Below are 22,877 nucleotides of genomic sequence, written 5' to 3' on the forward strand. Positions count from 1 at the left end.
ATCGCTCCCACCAGCTTGACTAAATTTTAGATAGGCTTCTTTCAGACTAGAGGCCCCTGACCTACTTTTTCTTAGAGTATTTACTTTAGAAAATCTGAAATTGCAAATTATTTCTCTGCCCTTTGAGATGCAAATCTCCCAGCTTCCTGTCAGTTTTACAATCCAGGAATGTCTTTCTCAAAGACCTGAGAGGCATCCCTTTGAAATGTAATCATCAAGAAAAGATAGGGCTCCAGTTATCAGTCAGTCTCTGTGGGTGGATAGGAACCTAACTTTGAAAAGGGACAATTAGCATCTTTTCATGTGTCTGTTAGCCATCTGGATGTCTTCTTTGGAAAAGTGTCTACTCATGTCTTCCACCCATTTCTTCACTGGATGTTTTTTGGGGGGTGTTGATTTTGATAAGTTCTTTCTAGATTTTGGACACTAACCCTTTATCGGATATGTCATTTGCAAATATTTTCTCCCATTCTGAAGGTTGCCTTTTAGTTCTGTTGATTGTTTCCTTCACCATGCAGAAGCGTTTTACCTCCTCTGGAGACATGTCAAGTAAAAAGTTGCTGCAGGCAAGGTCAAAGAGGTTGTTGTCTGTTTTCTCATCTAGGATTTTGATGGCTTCCTCCTGTCTCACATTTAGGTCTTTCATCCATTTTGAATTCATTTTTGTGTATGGTGTAAGAAAGTGGTCCAGTTTCATTCTTTTGCATGTCTACAGCCAGTTTTTCCAACACCATTTGCTGAAGACAATTAGCAAACACAGATGGTCTAATTACAGTGACCAACCTTCCCCTGATGTGTTCTGGTACTTTTCCTTTGGCTCTCTCCAACATTTAAAATTCCTCCTCTTTTCTTTCAGTGGAGTTGAGCTGAATCTTACCAATTGCAACTCTCTTGCAGTAGTCTTGAATAAGTCTTCTTTCCATTTTTAGCATGCATTTCGTGCATTTTTTTTTTCTTTCACAAGTCCTGGAGAAGCATATCCCACATGGGATGAACTTAAGCTAATAAGTCAGTGGATCCGTGTGGCACAAGTGGTTGACGGTAGTGGATATTGTGGTATACCATGCAGAATCTCCCTCTTCCAATACTCACTCATTCTCCCATCTTCTGGGAATGCTGACTGCTGACTGCTCTCAGCAGTGTCTCTGAAAATACTTTCATCTGAAAATAGCTGCTTCCTCATCTAATGGTTGACCAATGGGAGGTTACTTATACCCAAGCTTTCTTTTCATTTGGGAGAACTCTGAAGAAATCCTACATATGCAGTTATTCTTTAGACCACATTCGTTACTACTATTTTGACACTGTTGAATTTCACCCCAGTCCTGCAATCGTGGATTAGAGCATTCATTTTCTTAATGGTAAGAACACTGCTTCATATTAATTTTGAATGCCCAGATAATTATTCAAATGTAAGTTTTATATACCCAATTATATTTGTTTTCTTAATTTTATACTGTTAACAGTTTTGAACCAATAGCCTTTATGATAAGAATTTTTAAATGCATTGTTACACTCAGTATTCATACATGCACTTCCAAGTTTTGTTTTATTGCCATGTGCATTTTTTAATATTTTGAAAACTGTAAACTGTGAGAATGACTTAGATATTCATTCTATTAATATCCCAGAACAGTTCACTTTCCATTGCCTATTTTAAAATTACTGATTTTACTGATTCAAATGTTTTGCATATTTTTATCACCGTTCCTTTAATGTTTTCTGTACACTCAGACACATCTCATTTGTTTATCATGTAATTAATGACGTGTGTTTATTTCTCTATGTTCATTTCTCTTGTTTAATAACAAAAAATAGGAGCACATTTATTAACTAGTTACTATAATTTCCATCATCTGAACCAATAGCACAACTATGCTGTTCTCACAGAGTTAATTTGTTTATTTTTAAAAAATGTTTATTTATTATTTATTTTGAGAGGTGGGGGGAGGAAGGGCAGAGAGAGGAAGAGAGAGAATCCCAAACAGGCTCTGCTGTGCCAATGCAGAGCCCAATGCAAGGCTCAAACTCATGAATCATGAGATCATGACCTGAGCCAAAACCAAGAGTTGGTCACTTAACCTACTGAGCCATCCAAGTGCCCCAATTTTTGTATGAGGCATTTTGTATGGAGGAAGAAACAAGTCTCTTGGTGCTATCAAGTTGCTTAAGTATCCATAGCCTTTCCTTTCTTTCATCAGGCTACGCTGCAACTTAATAGTCTTTTGTCTCTTGATTTTTGTCTCTTAATAGTCTACTGTTCTTGCCTTGATGTTTATTTTTCCAAAAATAGGAAATATGATTGGATCATACAATGTTTAGGAATTTTATACATGTTAACTCTGTGTTTAATTTCACCTTCCCTATTATAGTGTCACCAAGCTGACAAGAAGGCCTTGTATTTCAATAATCCCCCAAATCTACCAATGTATAGAACACACAGTGGTTTCTTTAAATATTTAACAAATGATTGTATGGGCAGACAGTATAACCTCCATAAATATGGCAACATGATTTCAATGTGTTTTAACTTCTTAAAGGGTACAGCTCTACTTACTTGGCAAAAATCTATTTGGTGATTCTGATGCTATCTAGGAGTTACAGTTTATGAAGGCTTAAGGAACCAAGAGCTTGGTTATTACATCAGAAGAATTTCTAGAGCTCTAATACAAATATTTACAAAGCAGCTCTGCAAAAACAATACAATTTCAAATGTAGTTTCTGATAAGGCTCATTTTCCAACAAGCCTTCCTGCTTGTTGGAATAAAGGCTTGCTAGAATAGAATAGAATAAAGGCTTCCTGCTTGCTAGAATAAAGGCTTCCTTGCTTACACAAACCACCTAAAGAAAGAGATATAGTGCACACATATTAGCCTCTAATTTGCTCTTCCAGAATCTTACATGAAACTCAAACGCATCATCAGAAATGTTTGGCATCAATACCACTCAAGTGACTGATAACAAACTCCCTTAATGTCAAGAGCCATTCCATTTTTCTTTCAGGAAGAATAAGGCCATACCTAAACATATTAAAATATTATTCACTTTGACAATGGAACTAGTTCCAAGACATGAACTATTGCTATATTAGAAACAAGAAGCAATCAGTATTTTTCATTGCCTAAGAATCTCTATACTACAAAAAAATCCATCACTTCTAATGAAATTGGTAAGTACCTAGGAGGCAAATGTCTTTCCTTATTTCTACTGTGAAATCTGGGTTGAAATGAGCAGTTGTAGTTAACTCGCATTCCTATTAACCAGAAAAATTTAGCCAATAGTGAATAAATTTATCAAAGCTTTTGGAAAATGACATGAAATTTTCATTAAGATTAAAAGGACTATTACAGTTCTATTTTAAGTAGACCTGTACTTTTCTTAATATGAAAAACTGAGAATAACAGTAAATTTACTTTTATTTAAATTATATTGGTTAATCAACAAAAATATCACTTAGATTCACTTATCTAAATGATAGTAATATATAGTTGAGCTTATGTGTGAGGTTTTTAATACAAATATCATCTTCAATTTCTGCTATAAAGTGATTATGTAGTACAATTTATGCTTTCTTTACTGTGTAATTGGTTTATCAGTAACTGTTGTGTCAACAGCAAATCATATTTTCTGGTGCATTAATCTTAAGAATTTTTCTTTCTAGACACACAGAAAATGAAGCCACATGAACATCTGAAAGAGATTAAAATGGAATAAAAAGTCCTCAGTAGAATTTTAATGTATTTTTATATTAGCATCAAAGACCAATATTGTATGGCTTCAGATATATGCTTGCAACACAATTATTTTAAGATACTTATTAGAAATCACACAGTGGTTTTAACTTACTAAGGTAAGTCACCTTAATGGTAACTTAGGCATAATTGGAAATTAGATAAATACTTTCAGGCTGATAATGCTCTTAAGGAGTTATTTACAAAAAGCAAAAAAAAAATCTTAAGTATTGTTTTGAATAGTAAAGTTAGTAAAGAATAAAATTCTATTAATCATCAAGAGAAATTGCACTTGAAATAAATCAAAATATAACATTTTGTAAATTTTCAGAAAAATAAATAGGCTATATATTTCACTTTGCATGACTAGATTTCAGTAGTTGTAGTTTTCCTTCCTAACATTAATTTAAATTTTCAATATATACTTGCCTGTGTGAGATCACTTGATTAATGCCAGTCTGTCTCATTAGAGAGAAAGCTACATGAGAGAAGAAAGCATGGGTGCTTTGTTCTCTATCTCCCAAGTTACACTTTGCCTGGCACATGGAATTAGTTTAATATACTTTCTGAATACATTAAAAATAAATGGACAGGGGCACCTGGGTGGCTCAGTCGGTTGAGCGTCCGACTTTGGTTCAGGTCATGATCTCGCGGTCCGTGAGTTCGAGCCCCGCATCGGGCTCTGTGCTGACAGCTCCAGCCTGGAGCCTGCTTTGAATTCTGTGTCTCCCTGTCTCTCTGCCCCTCCCCCACTCATTCTCTCTCTCTCTCTCTCTCTCTCTCTCTCTCTCTCTGTCAAAAATAAATAAAAACATTAAATTTTTTTTTAAATGTCTAAAAAAAATAAATGGACAATATTACCTAAAAAACTATCTAACTCTCATTAAATGGTTTGTATGTGACCAGACACTGGACCAATAAAACAAATACAAAATATACCAAATGACCATATGAGTTTAATAAAAAACATTATGCATAATTTTATGTTCAATATTATGCTTAATGCCCACAATTTGAAGAAATATATAAATATAGAAACATAATAGATGACAGACACTAGATAAATAGATAGATAGATAGATAGATAGATAGATAGATAGATAGATGATAGATAAATAGATAGATCTGGACACTTCTGGCCCTAAATTTCCCAATCCCATTTTAATTTCCAAATTCAGTTCTATTTTTTTCTAATTTCAAATGTAATTTGAAATAATAATTTTGTGGCTTTATGATCCTTTCTGTAATATTAACTACTAGTAATCTATAACAGTATTGTTTTTATCTCAATGAGATTGTTTTGCTTTATAATTGGCTATCTTATAAAACTTCAAAATACACTTTGATAACAAAGACAAAAAAATAATTTTATGGCAAGTCATTTATTTCTCCACACGTTTGATAAAGTTTAAAACATGGTATTTGGAAAAAATTTACAATCTAGATGGACATCAAAACCAAAAATTTAATGAAATCATCCTATAATCATATTTGTCATGAATGGCCTTTGAACTGTAACTGTTCTTTAGTAATCAAAGAGTCATTTTGTCTTCTCATTGGATCCAACATCTACATATTTATATAACTTTTAAGTATGTGTTTTTGGAAACCTATATGGATATAATTTACATAGCCACATGTTTTTATGTGTTCATTTTGACCTAATTTATAGAGATAATAGTATACATTTTCTACTTTTCTACTTGCATGTTTGGTAATTTCTTCAACAATTTCTGCAGTGTTTTCTAATATTCTTATATGAGGTTATAATATATCTGAGGTTATACTCGAGCGATGCAACATGACAGTATGCAGTATACCAAAGCTTTTGGCTAATTAATGTAATTCTTGTATAATGAATTTTTATTTGTTCCATAAGTAATATGAGCATTGAAAACATAGTTTTTGTCATACACATATGTATTAGTCTGCTGGGGCAGCCATAACAAAGTACCACACACTGAGTGGCTTAAATAACAGAAATTTATTTTCTCACAGTTCTGGAAGCTAGAGGTCTCTGATCCAGATGCTAGAAAGTTTCTGGTACGGTTTCTCTTCCTGACTTGCAAATGACTATCTCTTGCTATGTCCTCACATAGTCTTTCCTCTGTGCATTCGTGGAAAGCCAGTGAGCTGTGATGTCTCATTCTTTTTTTTTTTTTTATAAGGACACCAGTCCTATCAGATTAGGGCCTCAATCTTACCATCTAATTGAATCTTAATTATCTCCATAAAGGCCCTATCACCAAATACCATCACATTGGAGGTTAGAGCTGCAATCTATGAGTTTTGGGGGAACACAGTTTTATCCAAAAGAATATAGAGTTTCCTTTATCTTCCCAATTACAACACATTTATAATTTCAAATGTGGATTTTACTGCTTTTGTTTTGTTTGTTGTATTGTTATCCTTTAAGTACATAAGTTTCAGCCACCTAGGGGTCATCACTGACCTATAACAATATTATGTACAATGTGTTTCTTCATAAAGCAGTTTGAACAAGTATTAAAAGTTTAGATTGTGTGTTTTTTTCCAAATTGCAAAATATAAGTTAATATCTGTTTGCTGATCTCATGACTAGTAATTTTTCAATGTGAAAATATAAACACAATCTAACTTGGCATGTACCTAAACCAATTGCTATGGAAATGATATCATGAAATATGATCATGGATGTTTTTTAAATCATTACTCCATTTATTAAATTTGAATGTATAACATATTTCTAGGTCTAGTTTTATTGATAGATCAACTGCAGTTTTCCTCTGCTACAAGGCAAATGGCAATCAAAGACTGATCATAGAGCTTTAACAATATTTCTAGTGTGACATGGGATTAAAATAATCAATACAACTCATAACACTGCACTTTCATATGAGGTCAAATGCTAAAGTTTTGATTCTTGGATTATCTCATGCTGGTAATTGTGCCAGATTGCATTCTGATAATTTCCCACCATAGTGAATAAATGTTAAAATGTTTCAAAATTCAGAGTTGTGTGACAGGAGTTGTTTACAGGATTTCACAGTGTCTATCTCTTGTAACTCTGTTCTGCTGACAGTATGATGCTGTCATGCAAGTCAATATGCACAGGGTTCCTGGAAGCTGGATTTATGAATAGTTTTCCTGGTGTACTTTTTTAATGGAATAAATACATAATTTTATTAGATTTTTAATTACTATAACAATCATACAGTATGATTGCATAGCTCATGTATAGCCCATGCAGAATGATAAAAAGTGAAATTTACTTACCTTTATTCTATATTTTGTACCACATGCAATCACTTGTCAATGGCAGTATTAAAACATAATTATGTCAAATACTATTATAAAAATCTTAAGAGTTGAATACATCTTGGATTTTCCCTGAAAGGGCTTTTGTTACTGAGATGTTGTCAATGTCATATTTTGTAAGGATATATTTCACATTAAAAGTCGAGGGTTATGTGTGTGTGCACATTTGATTTCACACCCATGTGATTTCAGTATCTTATTATCTATTGACCATTAAGTGGAAAGTGATACAGACCATCAACTACATGGATTTTCTTTGTTTTTTTAGAGAGAATGTTTTTTAAAAAAAATTTAAATTTTATTTTAGAGCAAGAGAGAGAGGTTGCTCAAGTAGGGGCCTGGGGCAGAGGCAGAGAGAGAGAGAGAGAGAGAGAGAGAGAGATTCTTAAGCAGGCTCCATGCTCAGTGCGGAGACTGATGGGGGCTCAATCCCATGACCCTGAGATCATGACCTGAGCCAAAATCAACAGTCAGTTGCTCAACTGACTGAGCCACCCAGACTCTCCAACTACAAAGATTTTCTATATACTACATCAGCTGGAACAATTTTTCAAGAAGAGAAATGAACAACTCTTTCCCTCCAATGTTTTAACTGCTGGAAACTGAAGCACAACACTATTTCCAATAGCAACTATCTGAACAGTAACAATTTCATACCCTAATTGAGACAACAGTCACATTATTTATTAGAATACTTCAAGCAGTTCGTGGATGATGTCAGGAGGTTCACTCACACATGTTGCTGTTTCTGAAAAGATGTTTTTTTCAAAATCTGGAGATTAAGTATGGAGATGTGGTTCATATATATCTAGGGGAAACTTGTGTTTTAAAGCCTGCAAGGCCTAAATATCAGTTGGCTTTTTCACTCCTCCAGGATAATTACTATGAAAGTGAATTCTGTGGACATCAAAGATTTTTTGAGAGAAGTCATTTCTTTCTTTAAAATTATCTATAAATAAATATGTTTGCCAACACTGACCCAAATGTCTTCATGGAATATTTGGCAGTAATTCCAGATGTATCTTAGAAAAGACAATCATTTGAAAATATTTCTTAGAAGTTATTAGGTTTATATCCCATAAGAAAGATAAAGCCTGAGTATATTGTTTTCTTAAAGAAATAACTACTGTGTTCTTAAAGAATGTTTTCACTGATATTTTATATGCTAAAAATGGTCAAAATAAAGCCAAATATACCAAAAGTTTCAAGGCTGAGAAAAATATAAATATTGAGTTAGTGTTATGAAGTATTATAAAACTTCAGAGACAATATATCTAATATTGGACCCCAGAATGTTTATGTCATTCAATTGTGAACATATGTGTGTTAATTATGTATGTGCATGCGTATGTGTATGCACTCTTCGTGATGAACATGAGGGTAGTCAGTTTTATTTTTATGACAAAACTGGTAGCTTCAAAACCAATGACTGAAATGGATATGCAAATGTAAAGAATTAATTGTTGGCAGAAGAAATGAAAGAAAATGGAAGAGACAGAAACAGCTTTTAGAAAGACAAAATCACTGTGCATAGTATGTCAATGTGAGTAGAAAAATGCAAAATTTCTCCCATTTACTGATAAAAAGAGGCACCTGAACATAAACAAAAGGCTAAGAAAGGGCTAGACTCTGAATCACAAGACAGGGATGAAGTGAAACCTGGAAGAAGAGGCTTTACAGAAAGTGGAAGAAGCAAATGAACATGATGAACTTTATGAGACAAATGCTGATGAAACATGAAAATGCTAGAAAATGCCAAAAATGAAATTTAATATAAATACGGTTATTCTTTTTTGATGTGATCTTTCTTTAAAAGCAGTTACAATTAATCTCTTGTAGATATAGCATGGACGAGATGTATGTCTCCTATTAATCTCTCTGAATCTAACTATACGCAGTATTTGTTAAGGTTAAAGTTACTCAGAGATGGTAAAGTTTATGAGGTGTTAGTCAACTCTGAGTCAGAGATTACTACATATTTAACATTCTCAGTTTCTTTCTGTATTTGGACACACACACACATGCACAAAGTGCATTTCCCAATCATTCTTGCAGTTTGGTGACCTCGTATGACCAAATTGTGCAAATGAAATGTCAGCAGAAATGATATCTACCACTTCCAGGCTTAGCTAATGGAAACCTACAAGAGACACATGGACTCTTACTTTCCACCATTTTAGGTTAAATGTAGGAGAGGATCATGTCATAGAAGTTAGCAGAGCTCCTAACTGAAGAACCATGGGTTCCCTGAATGACTTTTTTGAACACAGCATCTTCTACTAACCAGTATCAGACTCATAATGATGTAGTTGTTTAGGACTTGGGATAATCCAACCTTCAAATGATGGTGGTTTGCCAATCAAAGCAGTGACATATCTAATGATGCAGAGTCCAGGAGGAAGCAGTTAGTTGAGGTCTTTGAAGTCTCTATGGTCAAATACAAGAAATTGTAATTAGCAACTTCCCAAAACATTTTCAACTAGAACTATATCCATTTCAGAGGACCTAGATGGAAAAATAAATATTGTAGTCTGGATGAAACGATGTGGTATCATAAAGTCCCAATTCTCTGGAGCACTTAGAATAGCACTATTGTCCAATGAATCCCCAAATCCAGCAGGTTCATTAAGTGAAGAACTTATGAAACTACAACCCACTGCAGAGAATTCTACAAACCAGGAAAAGAATGGGAACAGGGTTCTCTCTCAAAATCTCTCTCATTCTCTCATATTCTTTATCCCTTCCTCCCTCCCTCACTCCCTTCCTTTTCTCACTCTCTCTCCCTAACACACACACACACACACACACACACAAACACACACACACACACACACACACACGTGTGTGTGTGCGTGCATGCATGTGTGTTAGAGAGGGAGATTTTGAAAATTTTTGCTATCCAAAATGTATACAACATAAGAAACTATTCAAATCTTTTGCTATTCAAAAAGTATACAACATAAGAAACTACACTTTGGAACAGAGTTGCCTAAGTTGTTAAAATTTATACTGACAGCAGCCTTTAACCATCAGAAAATGTACTTCAACAGAAAACAAAGATTTGAACACATTTGGTTTCTATCATGTGAATAGAAATAAAATAATAATAGTCCAGACTCTTTAAAATTTGTAAGATTTAGTTGAAATGTCAGAATTCAGTGCATATGGTATTTAACATTTTTTCTTTATTCATTAATTTAATTTATTTACTTATTATTTAGAGAGAGCAGATGGGGGAGGGGCAGGGAGAGAGAAAGAAAGAGAGAATCCCAAGCAGGCTCCACACCACGATTGCAGAGCCCATTGCAACGCTCGAACTCACTGTGAGATCATGCCCTGAGTGGAAATCAAGAGTTAGATAGATGCTTAATCAACTGAGCCACCTAGGTGCCCGATATTAATGATGTTTTAAATTGCACTTTTGTCATATCTCAATAAATTGTCTGCCCTTGAAGTTTAGTCAAAAGTCTAACAAAGAATTATACACAAGACCGCCCTAAAGTTAAGACTATCTGTGTACAATCGGGGAGCCTGGGTGGCTCAGTCGGTTAAGCGTCCGACTTCGGCTCAGGTCATGATCTCACGGTCCGTGAGTTCGATCCCTGCGTCGAGCTCTGTGCTGACAGCTCAGAGCCTGGAGCCTGTTTCAGATTCTGTGTCTCCCTCTCTCTCTGCCCCTCCCCTGTTCATGCTCTGTCTCTCTCTGTCTCAAAAATAAATAAACGTTTAAAAAAAAGACTGTGTACAATGTATTAAATAATTCCCATTAAAATTAAAGATTTTTTAGAAAAAAAATCAGAATGACTAATTCTAACATTCTTCAAAACTTTACACTTTTCTGATATTTCAAACAAGCAAAAAGGAACATCACACTAGTGGAGAATACTAAATAAAGAATATTGAAATAATACTTAGGCCATGTGTGATGTGACCCACTATTCAGTTGTTACTTTGTTACTACTGACTGTACACATCAACTTAGACTGGTATAGCTTCCTGTAATTCATTCTGATAAAATCTTTGGTGAGTTCCTCAGTCAGTTATGATTTTACTGATAGATACTGAAAACTCTTTTCCTATACTTTAATCATCATCAGAAGAGAGACATGACACAGCACAGGAAATCATTGTTTTTTTCTTTGGAGACAAGTATCCTGATTATTCTTATTGAGAGTCAGACTTTATACAGCTCTAGATTATCTGTGGAATTAGCAGGCAACAATCAAAATACAGGAAGACGAGATGTTTCTCTATGACTATATTTTTGGATTCAAAGAATTAAACTTACCCCATCAAAAAGAAAATGGATGTAAAGCTAATAACTAAGTAAAACTAAAATACAATGATCAAGCAACAAAACCTTAGTTGATGTCTAATGGTAGGTTATTTTACCTGAGCCATTTTCCTCTAAGTAATGGCAGCAAAATTACAAGTTTGAATTCCGATGCCTGTGATAAGTATCCTAGTATTTAAGGATTTGTTAGAAAATAATTCCTTCTACAGTGTGTGCTTCTGACAGGGCAAATAATTTCTGTAGAAAATATTAATAAAAAAATATCTTCACAACAACTTCAATGTTAGCCATAATTTTGACCAATATACTTCAGGAAGCAGAATAAGTAAATGTCAGTAGCCACTAGAATTTCAAGGACAGTACTGCTTCAAACTTGGTCATCTTAGAAACTATGTAAACAGGGATGAACAACTTTCAATCATGCCAGTAAGTCTATAATGATCTATTATTATTATTATTATTATTATTATTATTATTCATGGTTATCTTATTCTCATCCTTAATACTTTTCATATAGCATGGACTTTCTCTAGTTTCCTCAATGAGAAAAGCCCATCCATCTTGATTTTCTCTATCTCAGCATTCTATCTCATTTATACATTTTGTTTCCTTTCTTAGTCTTAATATATTTACTGCATATAAATGCATATGATGTGGTATACTTGAGGGCAGAGGCCATATCTGTCTTGTTCACATAGCAGCCCATTAAAGCCTAACAAAGTACTGGACACATAATAAGCCATCAATAACATTTGATGAATGAATTAATATACTGTGAATATTCTTGTTCAAATCCAAATACATTCAAAATCATTACATAGACCATATCCTCATTCATAAATTCTGGTGGTATAAGAGACATATCAACCCTTATAGAACAGTTCTCAAATATTATTCTTTCAGCTAATCAGGTAAAATACAGTGTCATCTCTCTGGAAGAAAAGTATTTCTTTTATATTATTGTTAGTTAATAGCTAAACATATATCTCTGAAAGAACTACATCAGAATTTAATTCATGTACATTTATTATTCTGGTCAATGTACTATATATGAGATTCTCAAGTGTTTCTTAACCAGAAGACTAACAATGTTGTCTAGGTTTTCTAATCTATTGTATAGCAGAAGTAATGGTTATACAACCCATGTACTCTTCCCTGCTTTCTCCTTATCCTGGAAAACTGACAGATACTATGTTTCAACTGTAGAACTCTTTTCAAAGACTGCAAGGAAAAGACAGTCTTCAACATGAGAATGACATCCCAGCATCATTTTCTCTTTTATTTCACAAAGTTCTCTTTGGCAGAGGTTCATGACAATCAGAAGTTTGTTTTTGGATCTTTAGATCTGAAAATATGCTGGGTGACAGTATAGACAGTTGGCAGCCAATAAAGATAATTTTACCTGTCAAAACTTTCATAAACTGTTTAGGTAAAGAAATATAGATGATTTGGGCAAGTTAATAAAAATAAAAATTTATATCAAAGAATACCTCTCAATGAATATAATGTGGAAAGTGTTGAAATAAGATTACATTAATAATTGTGATACATTTAGAATCACAATCTCAAAAATACCTTTAAAATTAAAGACATAAGATTATAAACAGAAATATACACACACGTGTAAGTATATGTGCACATATATGCATATGTATAGAGATAGAGGTATAATCTGGGTGATTTTACTGAAGAACAACAGTAGGAGAAGGCAGAGGGTAAGAATAGAAAGTACCCCAGAAATGCACTAGGCGGGTATGGACAGGAGTAATGGCCATAATACCCAAGGGAAGGTAATGACTTCAGATTCCATTCATACCCGTGTCATTAAACAGAAGGTTCAATGTCCTAGACAAGCACAGCAGGACTCCTCAGGAGCAGTAACAATACATTAGTAATTTAACAAGGAAAATCACAATTCTAGTGTAGTCTGTCAGTATCAAATAAGAGCACAACCAATGGCTATGAGCTAAGGACACAGAACAGTTCCTTGGAAAGAGAGCAGTCAACTAAACAGGATGCAATTCTTGGAATTGCTATTAGCAGAAAATCAAAATGCAATTTTACCTCTAGGTAAGAAGAACAGGAACATATAGATTCATTAGGTAACACACTTTTTATTTTGGCAAACTTTTTAGACTCCTAAAATTCTAGGCTCTTAGAATTTTAGACTGTTAGACTCTTGGTTTGGGACAGTTTCTCAGACATTTTTTACTTTTGACGATCTTTACAGTTTTGAGGACTACTAGTCAGGGACTTGGTAGAATTTTTCTCAATTGGGTTTTGTCTGATATTTTTTCTAATGATTACATGTTTTCAGGAGGAAGACTACACAGATAAAATGACATTCATACCTCATCAGCACTCACTGCAGATATATAGGAATGCACTTAAATTCTGTATATAGACCTTGTATCCCTCAACCTTGCTTTATTTGCTTTGTAGTAATTTTGAAATTATGGATTCCATTGTTTTGGTAGACATAAAGTTATTCAGGTAATCGATTTCTCTGAGTCATTTTTTGTAGTTCTTGTCTTTCAAGGAATTGGTACGTTTCATCTAAGCTATGAAGTTCACGGGAACTGTTCCTTTATTATCCTTTCAATGTTCATGGGTGTCAGTAGTGATGAACCCTGCTTCATTTCTTAAATTGGTAGTTTGTGTCTTTGCTCCTTTTTTGTTTAAATTAGCCCATCTGGAAGTTCATCAATATTACCTATTTTTTTCAAAGAACCAATTTTAATTTTATTAAAAAAATTTGAACATTTTATTTTATTTTTTGACAGACAGAATGTGAGTAGGGGAGGGGCAGAGAGAGAGGGAGACACAGACTCCAAAGCAGGCTCTGGGTTCTGAACTGTCAGCCCCATGCAGGGCTTGAACCCATGAACAAGAGATCATGACCTGAACCAAAGTATGACCCTCAACAACTGAGCCACCCACATGCCCTAATTCTCATTTATTTTCTTTCTACTTACTTCATTTTAATTTTCTTCTGTTTGCTTCAAGTTAATTTGTTATTTTTCTAGTTTCCTAAAGTAGAAGCTTATGTTATTGATTTCAGGTCTTTATTCATTTATAATATATTCATTTAATGCAATAAGTTTTTCTCTAAGTGTTGCTTTAGCTGCATTCAACAAATTTGGATAAGTTGCATTTTCATATTTATTTGGTTTAAATTTATTTTTTAATATATCTTGAGACATCTTTGGCTCATGTGTTAAACATCTGAAGTTTAATCTTCAAGTATTTGATAATTTCTTCTCTTTATCATTAATTTATGTTTAATTCTATTATAGTCTGAGAGCATACTTTGTAAAATTTCTATAACTTTAAAATTTTTTAGTGTGTGTTTCATCATTCTAAATGTGGTACATCTGGGTGAAGCTTGAGAACAATGTGCACTCTGCTCCTTTTTTCCAGGAGTATTTTGTAAAATGTCAATTAAAACAAATGTATTGATAATGCTGTTCAGGGCATCTATAGCCTTACTAATTGTCTACTTACTTGATGTATATGTTGCTGGCATAATCATTTTGAAGTCTCCAACTATAAAGTGAGCTTGTCTATTTCTCTCATCAGTTTTATCAGTTTTTTTCTTTATGTATTTTGGTGCTGTGTTGTTAGATGCATAACTATTTATGATTGTTTTGTCTTCTTAGAGAATTGGCCACTTTATCATTATGTTTTGCCCTTCTTCATCCCTGATAATTTTCATTGTTCTGAAATGTGTCTTGTCTTAGATTAATATAGTTATTCCATTTTTCTTTTGTTAGTGTTTGCATGGTACATAGTTTTTTTATCCCTTTATTTTCAACCTTTTTATCAAAAGTTATTTGTTGAGTGCCTAATCGAGGCACTCAATCAAAGCTAGGTGCTAATTTTTCTTGACACTTTAGTTCTATGTGTTCACTAATCAATTTGTTTTCCTATGAGGAGTCAGGAAGCATAAACTCCCCAGGCTCCTCGCAAACAGATGGATCCATGTGACTTGTTCTAAAACATGGAAACATGGATAAAAATAATGGGTGCAACTTCTAGGCCAGTTTTTAAAATGATCTTAAAACATTTAACTCCCTACATAGTTTCTCTGAGATTGCTGAATAGTTAGAAAAAAGAATCTGACAGATGACTTGAGGATCCTAGAAATGGTATAGCCATGTAGTCTTGAGGCACCTGGGTGGCTCAGTCAATTAAGCATCCAACTCTTGATTCCAACTCATGTCATGATCTCACAGTCATGAGATCAAGCCCAGTGTTGGGCTCCACGCTGAGTGTGGAGCCTGCCTGAGATTCTCTCTCCCTCTCTCTCTCTCTCTCTCTCTCTCTCTCTCTCTCTCTCTCTCTCTCTCTCTGTCCCTCTCCCACTCATTCTCTCTTTGTCTCTCTCTCTCTCTCTCTCTCTCTCAATAAATAAACATTTTTTTTAAAAAGATCTTAGAAATGGTATACCCATTTAATCTCAATGTAATATCTAAATATAGACATTTAATTTTGCAGTGGCATATATACTTTTGCCACTGGTATATAATACTTTTTGATATTCATATATACTTATATACTTATACTTATATATACTTATATATACTTATATACTTATATACATATATACTTATATACTTATGTACATATATTCATATATACTTTTGCCACTGGTATATAATACTTTTTGATATTCATAATATGACATAATAAAGCTTTTTATTTTATTATTTTTTAATTGTTTATTTTTTAGAATGAGAGTAAGCATATGTGAGGGAGGGGCAGAGAGAGAGGGAGAAAGAATATCAAGCAGGCTCTGCTGTCAGCACAGAGGCTGATGTGTGGCTTGAACTCACAAACCACCATGAGCTCATGACCTGAACCAAAATCAAGAGTTGATGCATAACAGAGTCACCCAGGCACCCCAACATAAGGAATTTTTTTTAAATAACATCTATATAGGGGTCCCTGGGTGTCTCAGTTGGTTGAGTGTCTGACTTTGGCTCAGGTCATGATCTCGGTTTGTGAGTTGGAGCCCCACATCGGGCTCGCTGCTATCAGCACAGAGCCCTCTCTGGATCCTCTGTCCCCTCTCACTCTGCCCCACCCCCTCAAAAATCAACAAATATTGAAAAAAAATAAATAACATTTATCTAAAACCTGTGCTTGAAACTGAGGTCAAGGTGGTTATTGTGAGCCCCTTCTACTATATGATTTTAGCAAGGCACCTTCTCTGACCATTTGTTCTGATCTGTTAAATTATTGTAATTAAACCATACAATGTTAAAGTCCTTTTTGGAATTATTAGGAATTGTATTTTAATTCTCTTTTCTTAATAATTTGTTCCCACTTTGCCCCTAAATCTACTACTCATGGTATGCCAAATTACTGTCTGTGACGTTTGCTTATTTTCTGTATTTCCCAGCTATGCTATATAGAGAAGCAACTGAAATATAACATGTCTCTTTGTCAGACATTTTTACCATTTTTATTTTCAGTAGTTTATAAGGAAACCTCAGAGATTGCTTCAGGGAGGAAAGGGAGGTTTGTCAATGCTGATTATTCCTTATTTAGCATAGCAATTCTGTTCTTACAGGAGATTTAAGTTTTAAAATGGCTTTACCAATAAATGAGAAAAATGGAACACATAAGAAGGAAAAGAGAGAAATATAAAATAAAAATGAAAAGTAAATTGAAGAAAAATGAGAAAAGAAGGAAAAGATAAAAGGACAAAAAGAAAGAAAAAGTTTGCATTATACCTTGCCGTTTGCATATTTTATGTTCTTATAATTTTTAAACTCTGGATCTTCTTAGGCACAAAGGAAGATACAGTGAAGAGAGCAAGATGGCTTCAAATTAAAATTCTTTTCACCAAATACTGACAAGTTACTTAAGTTCTGAAATTCCATTTTCTGATTTTTTTTAAAAGATAAATGTCCTGTAGGATTGCTACGTGATTAAAAACAACAACAACAACAACTAAACCAAAACCAATGTACTATAGATATCCAATATGTGTCTAGTATCTTTAAAATAGTAAACAGAATGCTTTACCTACATCATGATGTCTGGCTTAGATTCATGGCTCTCACACTTAATTATAGTCTAATTTGAATAATTTATTTAACTTTTTTAACCCAGATAGGTGATTTATCAAATGGGAATAACCCTACCAAATCTGTGTTACCTTGATATTTTGAGGTCTTACCAAATGACCCTCAAAATAATGTATATGAATATCCTTTATTCACTGCAATGTGCTATGTAATTGCAAGACATAATTATAAAAAAGCTATTAGCTCATCCATGTACATGAACTTATTATGCCCTATTATCTTTTTTTGGCTATCAGTCTACTTTTCAACGTAAGTTTTAACTCAAACAATAGTTTAGTTACAGATTTATAGATTTTTGTGTTATTCTAAATCTGTCATTGTATAAAAATGAACTCTTTGTACCTGCTAACATTTTTTTTTTGGAGATAAAGAGCAAGAGTGCGAGAAGGGTAGGGACAGAAGAATTGGGAGAGACAAAATCTCAAGCAGGCTCTAGGCCCAGTGTAGAGCCTGACGCAGCAGTTGATCTCACAACCACAAGATCACTACTTGAGGAGGAATCAAGAGTTGGATGCTTAACTGAGCCACCCAGGAGCCTCTAACATTCTTTATTGAATAAATGTTTATTTAAATTTATTTCCTATTTCAATTTAGAGTAATTGCCAAATCAGAATCAAGATTGAAAAATTTGGCCACTAAAATGCACATAAAATTTTAGTTTCCTACAATGTTCTGGTAATCTGTTCACCTAAGATAGTTCTTTTTCTTAATTTATGTGGAGTGATGTCTTGGAAGTTAGTTGTAGATCATCAGTAATAATTGGTAATAAGTGCTTTGTTGGCAATATCAAATTATTTTATCTTTTGTTGATATCTGAATTATACATTTTTCAAGGAAATTGGAAATTAAAATGTTAAGTTTCATGTTATCTTCAGTAGGTCTAAATAGATAAAACTGAATCAAGGTGAAATTGATGGAACTATTCTTTCAGTGGTAGTTACTATGTTTAAATTCAAAGAGAAAGAGAATATCTCACTGAATGATCTTAGAATTTTATAAATCCCTATTTTATTTTGCAATTAAGCTCTAAGTCTCTTTCTTTTCTGCAAAATTTGTTTAATACTTTGTTTTGGTGGTGAACCTTTAAAATAATATCAATAGAGGATTTAGCACAGTATCTTCATAGCACACTGAAAGAGGGAATGTATACATCTAGCCAGTAGAACAAATAAGCTATTCAAGTTCTAACATAATTTAAAAAGTCGTTCTCAACAGACTTTAATTCTGATTTCCCTGTTTTCAAAATTTAATACAGAAAAATATGCCTGCCATTTTTCACTCTAATAAAAATATGGCAGTAATGTTTTTTATATACACTTTTCTACATGAGGATGTCATGAGATTGTTCACAATTTTAACAATTATGTAGAACAATAATACATAGAAAACTACAATATAATCAACTTTTCTATAGAATCTATAAAATACATAATTTTAAATGCCTATTACATGAATTATTATTGCATTTATTTCAGTGATATTTGCATTTTCAAAATCTTCAATATCATACCAAAAGATTTATAAAACACATTTTTTACATTACAATTGAAGTGTCAGCATAAAGCATGAAAATTATAAAATAAAAGCTTATTCAAGATCACATATTCAAGTGAGAAAATGAATCAAAATATTCTCCCTTCAGGCGAACATTAAACAGTAAGTTCACTTTAGGCAAAAGGAATAAAATACAAAGAAGCCATCAGTAGCCTCGACAGACTACTTGCAGCTATCGAAAGCTACTTGCAGAATAAAATTATTTCTCCATTCTTTTTCTAGATGCTCCAAGTACACTGTGTTATTAGTATATACATGAGCGCTGTGGTAAGGAGCAGTATTTATTCCAAACCCCTCTACTCTCTTTGCTTGCCATGTCTTCCCTGAGATGGAGTATATGCCCTTGCCTCACAGACCATTGAGTTTGTTCATGAGACTTATTTGTCCAGCGGAATGCAGACAAAAGTGACAGAGCACCATTTCTGAGCATAAGTCTTAAAACACATGGCAAGTTCTACCAGCCCTTTCTCTCTTCTGCCATCTATCATAAGAAATCTATGCCATAAAGAACCATTGACCTTGCAGCATGGGTCACAGACTAAGAGATATGTGGAGAAGTCCCGGGCATAACCTGTGGCCTGCAGTCTGGAGAAAATCCAAGCTGACCCCACAGGGCACCTTAAAGCCACAGATAATACAGATTCGTGAGCAAGAAAGCAAAAGGCCATGTGCTAAAAGCTACACGTTTGGGGTTGTTAACAATGCAGAATTACCATAGCCAAATCTTTTTTTATACAAGAATTATTTTATAATTTGAGAATATGACAAAGAGAGGTGATTCTTAGAGAGTCTGACCCAATACTTCAGTGTAATTCACTGGGCAACACTGTTTTAGCAGAATCAGAGTTGACTAGGGCAGTAGTTCATAACTATGATTACAATGTAAAATTAACGAGGGTGCTTTAAAAGAAATTATGCTTAAAATCCATGCTGAGGAATTCTGTACCGATTGGTCTCAGTGGGATTTAGACAGGCTTGTTGATTATTCCCCAGCTGCCTTTGTTAGGCAGCAGGATTGGGAGTTCCTGACCTATGGCTAGCTGAGATCTACAGGAGCATAAATTCATTTTTAGGAATACCTTCTGAATTTACTGGTAGTAGTTTTTATCGGTTAAACTCACAAGAAACATATATATTGACCAATGTATCAATTTATTAGATTTCACTTCAAAAATTTCTGTATTGATATGCCCCGATTTGAGAGACCCCCGAAAACAAACCACCAGAGTCCAGAGCCAAAGCCAAGCGGCAAGGGTCGTTTATTGCAGGTTCGAACCCGGTCCTCTGTGCACTCGTCGCTGGTGTCGCAAGAGGCCCCAAGCAAGGATCTTACAGCTTCTTTTATAGACAGGCACAAACAAGTTAGGATTTTTTTTGAGGTTACAGAGTTGTTATAGGCTGACATTTAAATTTGAACGCTCAGCAGAACTTGATTGGTTCCCGCCTTTATGTCAGACTACGACCGGGCACGCCCTGGCTGGTTTCGGGAACGGTGGCGGGGGAAGTGAAAGATTTTTGCAGTTGTGAGTACACCTGGTAACTTTTCTCTTAGCCTCTCAGTATCAGAGCGCCTGAGTGGCTTAGTCGGTTAAGCGTCTGATTCTTGGTTTGGGCTCCAGTCATGATCTCATGGTTTCATTGGTTCAAGCCCCACATAGGGCTCTGCACTGGCAGCACAGAGCCTGCTTGGGATTCTCTCTCTCTCTCTCTCTCTCTCTCTCTCTCTCTCTCTCTCTCTCTCCCTCCCTCCCTCTCTGTCTGCCTCTCCCCAACTCGTGCCATCTCTGTCTCAAAATAAACAAGTAAACATAAAAAAAAATGAAAATTTCTGTATCAATTAGACAGGCTCTACTTTTAATGAGCATCACAGCTAGTCAGCTAGTTCTACTTTCATTAGCACATTTGTCACCTGTCTGCTTGTCCCAACCTCAGGTAAGTGCCAATTCTCGGATATTTCCATTAATGTAAACTAACAATAATATAAATGAATGTATTACAAGTGCAAAATTATTTTCAGCAGCTGTTTCTGGTTTTCTTGTGAAAAACATGAAGCTGTGAGTATAATTTATTTTAACTTCTTTTCAAACTTCATTGGGATAAAAGACACTATTATGCTTACAATTAGCACTTACTTTTCATCTTCTAACAAACATAATTCAAAACTTATAACATGCCTTCGGTTTTGAACTTTCCTTTGCACCCCAAAATGTTATGGCTTAACATGGCATAACTATTCATCATTTCTTATGATTCTAGGTGCTGACAAGAGGCTGTTTTGTTTTATGTGGTATTGGCTAGAACTGCATTCATCTGGAGACTCAACTATGTGGAACATTTAAGGTGACTCCTACAAAACCGGCACCTGTCAGGAGCTCAGGGTCTTTCTTCTGGAGTGTCCCTGTGGTCTTTTAACCCACACCTCTCCTTTGGATAGGCTTTCTCCCAGCTATGCAGCTGGGTTCCAAGAAGGGTTACCCCTAACAGCAAAGATAGAAACTACAGATATCTTACGATGCAGTAGCAGAAGTTACACCATGGCATTTCCCCTGCATTCTCTTGGGCCAAACCAGTCATAGGGCCTAACCAGAGTCAAGGACAAAGAAATAGGCACTTTGTCTCTCCATGGGAAGGAGTGACAGAATTTGAAAGAAAATTTAATCCACCGTATTTATTTCAATTCTACTAGACTGTGAGCTCCAATAACTTTGGAGCAAAATAACTTTTATTCATGACTGTGGTAGAAAAATATCATTACATAAAAGACACTTAATGAATATGTGTTGGATTCTTTTAATATATAAAACCAATCTAATGCATTGGCATTAAAATTATTGTTTAATTTTTAGAGTTATGATGGTTCAGTCTCACATCTAAGTACCACATAATCCTACAATTTATGTAATGTGATATCTACACAATAAAATGCACATATACAAAGTTTAAGTTATTTCAGACAGCCACAAACTAAACTGAAGTTTTATCTTTGTATTATCAGTATAAATAGGCCTGTTAATCAAGTTAATTGAGTAAACAAGACTAGAGGAACACTGGTTAATTTAATCAAGAGATAAAACTGTCCGTGAGACAATAAAAAATTTTGGAACCTTTCAGAATATTGTTAATATCCAAGTGTAAAATAAAACTAACAGTATTTTGGCTTAAACAAGTACATATAAATTTATAAGCGTTTTAAAAACATGTTTTCAAAGATTCCAAATAAACTAAAAGTGATTACTATTTTTGAAATTCATAAATTTTTATACTTTTCCTTGCAATTTGCATATCAGCAGTAAAGAAATGGTTCTCTAGTTTGTGCAGTTAGGAAAGTCATATTCTATAATTGTTTAATGCCTAACTTTTGATGTATGTGTTGGTAAATAGCCCAGGGTTTAAGTAAACATTTGCTATTCATCATCTTAAGAAATAAGACCATTGATTTATAAATGTATTCATAAAGCAGAGCTGCAAAAGTCATGGGTGAGTAATTTAAAAAGGTATTTGTTCTCTCTTTATTGAATACCATATGCCATACATACCTAATTCTCACAATTGCATATTTCAATTTTCATGAAAATATAAACAAAGGGATAATGAAATATAATTGATCATTATATGTACCATTACTACTGCCTACAATAAACTATACTGTGCAAAAAGAGGCGAGCTTCTTCCAAGAAATGAAGAGATAAATACAATTCCTTTATAAAAGCAAAAATTACAATTCCATTTTTTAACATTTCATGCTGATAAATATGCAAACATTACTCCATAAACTCCAACATGTTGCTTCTAAAACTGCAAATAATGGCAACAGGTAATTTTTTGCAGGAAAAACACTATAATTTACTTTAATTTTGGTTTTTCCCCTGACACACTGGAATTCATATATATATGAATGTATATATG

The 22,877-nt window shown here is 34.0% G+C and overlaps 1 long non-coding RNA gene across 1 annotated transcript; it reads left to right on the forward strand.

The window, feature by feature from the left end:
- The first annotated feature begins 1,247 nt into the window (after positions 1 to 1,247).
- Positions 1,248 to 22,866, forward strand: LOC109498977. The gene is made up of 4 exons (XR_002741501.2): positions 1,248 to 1,361; positions 3,004 to 3,169; positions 3,662 to 3,850; positions 21,228 to 22,866. It is a non-coding gene; the product is annotated as an uncharacterized LOC109498977 (long non-coding RNA).
- Positions 22,867 to 22,877: the final 11 nt, after the last annotated feature.

The sequence above is a fragment of the Felis catus genome, chromosome B1, assembly GCF_018350175.1.
Source record: "Felis catus isolate Fca126 chromosome B1, F.catus_Fca126_mat1.0, whole genome shotgun sequence".
NCBI lineage: Eukaryota > Metazoa > Chordata > Mammalia > Carnivora > Felidae > Felis > Felis catus.